Genomic DNA, 6561 nt, shown 5'->3' on the forward strand with positions numbered 1-6561 from the left:
AAACCCTCATGGAGTCTCCATCAAGTCTAGGAGGGTTTGATTTTGAAGATATATTAATTTATACTCTTCAAGAGGCAATTCATGATGCAGCTCTCTCAGGAATGATCTGGTAACTTCCTAAATTCAGTAGGACCCCAAGAACCCAGCTGAAAAGTCAGGAAGAATTACCCCAACAATTGTACCTCCCAGGACTCAGAACCTGACCATAGCCTATGGAAAAGCACCCAGAACTGTATTTGCAAAGCACCACAGCTTTTAAACAGTAATAATAAAAAATTAGTTCATAAACAATTTGTTTTATCCCTTCATGTTATCCTCATTTGCCCCTTCAGAAACAGGTGGAAGAAGAGCCCTGTTTGTTTGAATGCCTTAATGCTTTCTTGTGGGCTCCAGAGAAACCATAGTTATCTCTATTGCAAACTGTGGTCGCTGTATAAATTTCTGTTTAATTATCTTTCCACTTAAAACCATATGCAGGTCAAGATCATTTCATTAATGCCCCTTTTTTCACGTTGCTGTCTAACGGAAAACTTTTATAACCACAGGGGTTTCTCTTCTCTGCTACCACATTCTCTTTCTGTTTTTCTCCCACCACACTGATATCTTGGGGCTCCCCAAATGTTAAATCACGTCCAGAACTAAACTCTCAAAAAACATCCATGTTTCCACCTAATAAAACAGGTCACGGCCCATCAACACATCAAATATTTATCAGACCTCTAGGCAGTGGCCTAAGTTGATGTTTTCTTCAGAATTCCATATTTTTTGAGTTGATGAAAAAGGTTGGGTTTTGCTCCCTAACAATGTCTGAAAAGGCCAAATGCAGATGATATCAGATATTTTACCCTTCCCACATGGGTAGTAATGAGTGCTGGGGAAAGTTTTGGGGACAATTTGTACCTGAGCAATTGTTCTCACTCAGTATAATTACGTACAGCTTTGGCATCAAGATGTCCGTGTGTTTCGGATGGCCAGCCCTGAAGGTACTCCAAGAGTGCAGAGACCTGTAGGTTTGTCCTTGGTGAGTGCCTGGCTAATTCCATGACAAGAAAGGATTTTCCCAAAGTGAGAAGAAAGCAAATCTAGAGTTCCCTTTTCATTGTCCAGACATTTCCCAGTTTGACAAATGAAAACTAAAAAAAAAAAACAACTCCTTGAGATGGAAAAGACAGGAAGCTTTGCAAAAAATGTTAAGTTTCTGGGTGTTATGCAGTGGCCCAGGATTCTTTATGACAAAATGGAAAAGCTTCACCAGAAACTAGCTATTCCCTGCAAAAATAAAATTATATTCTGCTAAAAATAATTTATTATGGAAACTTAGACCCAAGGAACACTTGTGTCTGTGGTGTTGGGTACATACGTCTGCTCTATCACATGCCAGCCTCCTTCCTCCTGCGGTCTGACTTCAGACTTGCCCACTCACCTTCCAGTTGCCAAATCCCCAGTTTGACATTGCTGTGGTTTCAGGAGAGCTGACTGGGAAGCTTTCCCACGCCTGCAGGCTCCCTCCTCCCAGCTGCCCAAGAAGATGAACCTGGTTTGTGGGAAACCGTATATTTCAGGCAGGGTTTAGTTGAGAAGGGTGGGTGGGAGCTCTTAGGAAGTGCTGTGTGCTCCGACATACTGACGGATGTCAAGTGGACAACAACAAATAAATCAGCTCCAGCTGACTCTCCCGCTATTCTAGCAAATTTCGTATAAACAGAATAATTTATCTGCTGCTTTATGGGAGGGTTTTGCTCTCCACCTCTTTCTTTTCCAGACCCCCTGGCTTCATCCACACCAGTAAACAAAGCAGTGCCAGGACCAGGCTGAGACATAAAATTTGGCACAGTCACTGGCACGCTTTTGGTCTGGGCAAACCGGCTCCCAGGCAGAGCTCAGGAGATAGCACAGGGACTAACGCGCAGCAAGCTGCCCGCTGTAGAGCCCTTTTTGGGAAGCCAGGAGACCTTAATATACTGCATATGGCTTGACCGTGCCAGCTGGCCTCACGGCTGCCTTGGATTTACCACTACGGATGTGGTCACTGCAATCACAGATGATTTTCAGCCACAAACATCCTTACCTTGCGCTTGCTGCTCTTTAATTCCTCTTCCTAGGAAAACATCAGAGGGTAAAGCGGATGGGTGTTTGGATAAGATGATCACAATCTATTTCAGGAATGAAAACAAGCAGATAGAGAGCCCTAAAAAATGCTAGTGCTCATCCAAGAGGTAAATGATCATGGGACTGCAGCATATGGAGGGTGATTCTCTGCTATTCTGCAGCCAATTACTTCTTGGATTTCACAGGCGAAACCCTGCTGGTACGAGCATGCGTAGTGGGGGAGAGCTCGCTCGCTGAAAAGCCTAAAATCATGATAATTGCCTCTGATCTGGGAGACGTGGTTTCACCGGTGAACCCAGACCAACTGCGAGCAACCGGGGCGAGGAACCTCCACTCCCTGGGGTCTGCCCTGTGCCCTGGGGTCCTCCGGGGAGATGCGGGACGAGTGGCCGGAGACCCAGACGGTTTCTGATCCTGCTCTCCAGCCAGGAAAGGAAGACGTGGGAAGACCCCCTTCTCCTGCTGAGACCAGACAAGCATCTTGGCGAAGGTCTTCAAGACACGTTATGGGGCAGAGGGAAGCAGATGGCCAGGCATTTAGGGGTCTGGCAGGAGGAATCTCTGGGCATTTGGTAAAGAGTTCTGATTAGCTGCATTTGTCATAGAAACATAGACTAGGATCATAGACTAGAATCATAGAATAGAACCATAGAATTTCCTTCTGCTTGGACGCTCTCTGGACGTGCGCGCTACTCCTGCTTGGTAGGGATGCGGTTTCTTAGGACACTTTATCAGAGCAAGCAAGGGCTTACGGTGCATGGCAGCTGGTGAGCTCCAATCAACCCATTAGCTGTTATTATGAACCAAATGCATCCTCGTGAGTACCTGTACAAGCTCTTTCCCTCGTGCAGGGAAATCTCTACCCCCTTGCCATGAGGTTATAGCAAAAACGTTGGTGTGCACAGCCCAGCCTGCGGGTTGGGTTATTTCTCCTCGAGTCGGGAGCGGCAGCTGTGGGTTTGGGAATGCAGGACAGAATCATTTGTGTAGGACCAACAGAACAGGTTGTCAGACCCGGTGGGGTTTTATTGCACCAGAGACATGTTGTGCTCTTCACGTACATCTTCCATTCTTCAGAAGATTGTAGCAGCGTTTACTGACCGATGTCAGGGCTGTATTGCACCAGGCAGTGTTGAAACACAGGAAGGGAAGGAACCTGCTCCAAACGTTACTGATCCTTATTTTACAGGAGGAAAAATGAGTCCAAAAGAGCAGGATGACTCTCACTGCAATATTCAGAGGTTCCTCTGGAAGAGATGAGATTTGAGCCGAATTTTTTTGAGTACAAGTCTTTCGGCTTTGCCATACAGCAGTTCGTTTTCCCTAAAGCACATGGCAAAAAGACAGAAAAAGGCAGGCAGTGAAATCCATCTGCGCGTCGGTCGCTCCTCTTCTTAGGCACATCTCTAAAGCACCTCTTGCTCCTTTTTGTCAGTGTGATATCTGATATGCCCTCGATTTGGGGTCTATATTTAATGGTTTTTTTTCTCTGAGCTGGGAGAGAGACAATCCGCTTCCACGCAACACCTGGGGATTGCAGACTGATCAGGACTAACGTGGGGGAAGTGCTAGGTTTATAATTAGTCCCGGGGTGTGCAGTCACTGCCCAAATTTTCCTTTTCCCTCCTTCACTGGGGCGACAGTGCTGTTTCCCTGCTGCCCATGGGGACGAAGCCTTTGCTTTCCTTTGCAGCCACTCTTCAGCTGGGTATGCCCCATCCCCAGAAACACCCCAGGTCAGGCTGGATGGGGCTCTGGGCAACCTGATCTAGTTGGAGATGTCCCTGCTCACTGCAGGGGCTTGGACTAGATGATTTTGAAAGGTCCCTTCCCACCCAAACTGTTCTATGATTCTTCTGAGGATGCTCTTAATAAATAAAACTCCCCACAGCACCTTCCACGAGATGGAGGCCACCCCACCGAGAAAGCAGCTGTCCTTTGGTCTGTCGGGTCTGGTGGTGCTTTGTGAGGATGGGGGCTGTAGGGGCCATGGGGATGGAAAGGGTGAACATGTGAGAGCCCAGGAAATGTCTTCTAGAAGGTCCAGGATGGTTAATACCCAGACACTGATTGCCAGGGAGCCCAGGCACCTCTCCTGAAGCTGAGGATATCCCCAAAGCACTGTCCCTCCCTACGTAATCGCAGAGGGATCTGACAGAATCACAGAATCATTAAGGTTGGAAAAGACCTTCAAGATCATCAAGTCCAACCATCACTGCTGTGCGTGGTGAGGGACAGTGAAACAACTTCTTATCTTCAGTCAGTACAAACTGGACAGGCCAGCAGCACTTTAACAGTCCTGCTGATGCCCTGAGAACAGGAGTTCGTGTTTAGCTCTGGATTCATACCAAAAGCTTCCCAGTCTGTACAGTAAAATGCAGAGAGGATTAGTCCTGTGCTGCTTCCAGGTCATCTCAGCACTGGACTGAAAGCAGCAGTGTAGACACGTTTTTATTTTAAGTTACATGTGGGACTCCCATGCCCTGGTCACTCCAGACCTAGGAGAGACCCCTCTTCTCTTTTGGAGGGGTTGGTTATGTGGATCAGTGCAAACCGCTGTAAGGGGAGAATTAATCTTCATTATTATGAACCTTTGCATATATCTATGAGAAGAAAATGTCATTAATTAGACTTTCAAATCATTCTCAGATATTGAAGCCACCTAAACTGCCAGCATTAATAAGACAAGCAAGTAACAGCCTGGACAAACTCAGAATGAACTCACCACCAGAGGTGAGTATAAAAATTCAGGTCACCATATCTAAACACCTATGCAATCCTCCTCGTGTGCAATTGCCTAGAACAGGCTGTCATCAAAAGCTGCCTGTTTGCATCTGCACAGATAGTTCCAGGCTGTTTCCATCACGCAGGGACTGAACAACCTTGAGCTTGCACCACCAAAGTAATCATGGGCAGGACGGTACCAAGGGGCTATTCATCGCCTCCAAAGAGAGCCCTAGAAATGTCTGGTGACCTGATTTTCATGCTTTGTTCTTCTTTAAAGATAAAGCAGATGGAGGCTAAGGAATCGGAGTTTCTCCAAGTGGGCGAGACCTGTGGTTCTGCATCAGAGCCCACATCCACCCGCCCCGTCCAGCCTCCCCCTCTGGGGAGCGGCCATGGCAGCAGGGCCCCTCTTCTGGAGAAGTCTGGTACTTGCTCTCAGTGCGAAGGGTCCTTCATCTTCTTAATCACTGCTTAGAAGTTTGTTTTCGCTTGGAAGCGCGGGGGCTTGTAGGCAGCCCTTCTCAGTCTCGCAAGTACTCTCAGGGTAGTGCTGGATTTCAGCATTACAAACCTCAAATTCGGCTTTTGATCTTGCTGACGTACTGGTTTTGGTGAAACCCAACTGCTAGTGAACCGCCCCGTGCCAGGACCTCTCCTCTGGACCTCAGGTTTACTCCGGCCATGTCAATGTTAAGATTTTCTTGGTCTCCAAAACGGCGTGGGAATAGTCCTGGCTTGCTTGAGCCCTGAGCTGCTCCCTGGTGTTGCCGACCACGTCCCTGCCTGCCCCTCTGCCGACAAATTCAGTGGGGATGTCTGGCTTTCAGCCGTGCTCGAGCTCTCTGACTTTCCTGACGCACTTTTGGGGATGGACTATACAGTGATAGCCCCGGGAGAAGCACTCCAGCTTACGCACGCCTGGCCACGTCCCCACCACCCGCCGCAGGATGTTCGCCGTGTCGTGGCAGGCACCACGCTACAAAGGAGGGGCTACAGCCCACAGCTGTCCCCTTTGGCAAGGGAAAATGGTGCCCAGGGTGGTAGAACCAGAGTGGTCCGCCCTGTCCGAAGGCTGTAGGGATAACAAGAAGAGCCGGCAACGTGCGCTCGCAGCCCAGAAGCCACCCGTGTCCTGGGCTGCCCCAAAGCCGCGTGGCCAGCAGGGCGAGGGGGGGGGATTCTGCCCCTCTGCCCCGCTCTGGGCAGACCCCCCTGCAGTGCTGCGTCCAGCTCTGGAGCTCTCGGCACAGGAGAGACATGGACCTGCTGGAGCAGGGCCAGAGGAGGCCCCAGCGATGCTCCGAGGGCTGGAACAGCTCTGCTGGGAGGACAGGCTGGGAGAGCTGGGGGGGTTCAGCCTGGAGCAGAGAAGGCTCCGGGGAGACCTTAGTGCAGCTGCCAGGGCTTGGAGGGGCTGAGGAGAAAGATGGGGACAGACTGTTTAGCAGGGCCTGTAGCGACAGGACAAGGGGTAACGGTTTTAAACTAAAAGAGGGGAGATTCAGACTGGATATAGGGAAGGAATTTTTACCAACAAGGGTGGTGAAGCCCTGTCCCAGGTTGCCCAGAGAGGTGGTGGATGCCCCATCCCTGGCAACACCCCAGGTCAGGCTGGACGGGGCTCTGAGCAACCTGCTCTGGTTGAAGATGTCCCTGCTCGCTGCAGGGGTGGGACTAGATGGCCTCTAATAGTCCCTTCCTACCCAAATCCTTCTGTGGTTCTAA

This window comes from Phaethon aethereus (genome assembly GCF_964289735.1).
Source record: "Phaethon aethereus genome assembly, chromosome: 3".
NCBI classification, from domain to species: Eukaryota; Metazoa; Chordata; class Aves; order Phaethontiformes; family Phaethontidae; genus Phaethon; species Phaethon aethereus.